Below are 3,261 nucleotides of genomic sequence, written 5' to 3' on the forward strand. Positions count from 1 at the left end.
GCTGGCTAATTAGGAGAAATATATCTGACAGATGGATATTTTGAGAGTACAATATTTGGGAACACAATATGTATTGAAAAATTGTGGAAATACAAGGGGCATTATGGACACTTAGAATATCTAAACACCATTGAATTGACTATCCCACTGTAACAAATAGTTTTGTGACCAGATAGATATTGCATTCCCATCCAAAATGCAAATTCCTTACAGAAATTAAATTTCCTAAAGTGAGGGCAGAATGAGAGAGGAAAAGAGGAATGCAAATCATGCAGCTATTTTCTCTTCAAAAACAAAGTGAGAATGACGCTCACTCCTCCAGGGCAGTTGTGGGCTATGAGAACACAGATGAAAACCTGAGCTGAAACAGGTGAGTCCCAAGCCCTGTATAAGAAAATCATGAGAAAGGTAGGGAGGCGTGTTGAACAGGAACACTGTGGCAGGAAGAGACAGTGTTCATATTGGAACACCAGGGAGTTGTGCTGCATGCTTGGGGTCCTTTGAGGAGGCACAGCAGAAGCATGGCACCTCTCTGGGAGTCCTTCTTTAAACTCTTTTCCAGTTCCTTTCACCGACAAGCTGAGATATCGTTTGTCCCAGGCTATGGCAAACCTCCCAAATGCACAGGAGTAGTTCTGGGTAGGGATGCATGCAGATGCAGGTCTCCATGTTACCACATCACAGTTGTGATGGTGCAGCTGGATGGAGAAAACTTTTTGCTCTGGGGAGCATCTGTGCAACTGGGGTCTAAGCAAGTCTCTGCAGATGAGGATGTTCAACATTCTTTCTCCCATTCACCAACAGATGGTGGCAGAGAGAGCCCCTTTCCTGTCCAAAGCCTTAAGGCCGTAGCAGTTGTATTTCCTTTTAATTACCTCTATATGAAAGACTACTGTGTTCTGCAGCGTTTGTCCTTCCTGAGGCAGTTTACAGCAGCGGCACTGCAGAGCTCTGGGAAAGCATTGTGTGCAGCTACAGCATGACAGCACGATTTGGGGTAAAGATTTCCGTGTACTCGTTTTCCACATTGTGCAGGAGTTATGTTCAGTGAAAATTATATAAACGTACCACACCAGCTCGTATGTCATTTCCACAGAATGTTACAACCATTCTGTTATGTAATAGTGAGTTAATAAAGTCAACCCAAAACTCACTATATCACTTTCTACATGAAGTCACCTCATTCATCCTTTTTCCCTTTAATTTAAATCTCATCTCTATTTCTACATTTACCTTCCAAAGTATTTCTACCACAGCATATTCCCAACACCCTTCTTATTTTTCTGTGTGATCTAAACAATGCAGAATAACAGGGCCTGAAAATTTGGACTGGAAATATCATGAGAACAGGCTCTGTCAAGAGCTTTCCAGTGTTTCCTGCTTCTGGTTGAGCTGGAAATACTCAAAGGGTGAAATCCTGGCCCAGCTGAAGTCAATGGGAATTTTGCCATTAACTTCAATGGGGCTAGAATTTCACTCTTGCGATTTACTCTATATATCCAGTATCAACTAGATCTGGTGTGGTGTGAAAAGGAAAACTTTTCTTCTTTCTTTTTCCTTCCTCTTGTAAGATTTAATGCTTTAAAAAACCTTAGATATTCAGGTTAGATGTAAATGTTGAGTAATGCCAAATAAGTTCCTCTGTTACCCAATTGATCTCTAAGGAGTTGCATATCAGAAACTGGGGTTTTATAAATATTAAATGATATAAAGATTAAGAAAAGAAAGCTGTCTGCATATAACAATTATAAATATATACTGTCTCTCTTTTGACAAAGCCTATATTGGAGATGGTGCCTCTGTTTGAGGACCTTGATGCCAAAACCTTTTGCAGCCACCAGTACAGTGGTTGTTGTCTATGCAAAATGTTTGAATTTTTGCTTTTATACAGAATTCTCCTGGTGGAGGCCTTCATCACCAGTGAAGGAGGATTTGCCTTGCTTTAAATCTGATACATTGTGATCTCTGCTTAAGATGGCGTAAAACTTTAACCCTGACTTCGAGGAACAGGTGGACTTTACCCTACTTTACTTCTGTCTGCCACTGTCTTCCAGGAGGTGCTCTCTAATTCCTTGCTTGCCGGAGACAATCCATTACAGTGAATCTTTCCCCTTCAAAAGATAAAGTCAGTTCTGTTTCTGCTAAAAAGTCCTGCTCATTACTGTGTTTGTGTTTTACATTAAGGAAACATTTTTGATTGTGTGCTATTTAATAACAACAGTCTCCAAAAGCAAACTGACCAGTCTGAAATTTGGCATTGTACTGGTGAGGATTCATCGTCAAAGGATATTTCTGGAAATCTCCGTACTTTTTTTTATAGCCCCAGAAGACCCAGTGAATGTCTGACCAATAAAAATGTGTGTTTGAGCAGAAACATCATCCCTGCTTTTTTTCCTAGAAACAAGAAGTTTTCTTCTAGAAAAACAATAGTAGAAACACTCAATTAATCCACAGCTATTCATTTTGTCTTCACTGACAACTAGCAGGCCTCCTAACACACTGCTGCCTCACTTCTGCAGTCAAAGCAGCCCTGCCAAGTGGACTCGGGCTGACACACTCATTCTTCAGCCTGTATTTCCTGGTGCAAATAGTTTCTAGCTCTTTTCCAACAGCCGAATCCAAGGAAAAGAAAAAAAATAAATAAAAAGGGCTTTGTTCTCCATGAAAAAAGCCGTGGCTGTGGTCAGGAGCCCTGCGCACTAAGCTGGGCCGTGAGGAAGGAAGGAAAATGCAGTCTGCTGCGTCCTGCCAGGCAGGCTCACAGCCCCATGGCTCCCAGCCCTGCCGGGACGCCCTGACTCTGACCTCCGGCCACCCACCTCCTCCGTCCCCCTGCAAAAACCTGCCCCTTCTCTGGGCCGTGCAGAAGTCAAATCCTATTTTCTTGAAGGCAAACCAGGAGGAAGCCTACAAACAGGGGAGAGAGAGGGAGAGCAGATCTGAAGCGCAGCTTTGGCCTCCCTCATGCCCCACCAGCTCAGCTTTGCAAGGCCAACATGCCACATGGTCAGATCCTCTGAGATTCAGCAAGACTCTTCCATGATTGCTCTGTGTGAAATAGAGTTGTAGTGACTTTTATAGCTGCAGGAGGGTAAAATGGCTTTCATCATCTCTTCTGACCCTACTTCCCCATATTACCAAAAGAAGTCTGCTGGAGATAAGCAGACCAGTGCTATGACCCCCATTTGACCTGTTGCCCTCTCACTCTTGCTCAGTTTCTCAGACAAAGTATCTCCTAGAGGAAAGTGGCAATGCCACCCT

This window comes from Nesoenas mayeri, assembly GCF_963082525.1.
Source record: "Nesoenas mayeri genome assembly, chromosome: 3".
In the NCBI taxonomy this organism is placed as follows: domain Eukaryota; kingdom Metazoa; phylum Chordata; class Aves; order Columbiformes; family Columbidae; genus Nesoenas; species Nesoenas mayeri.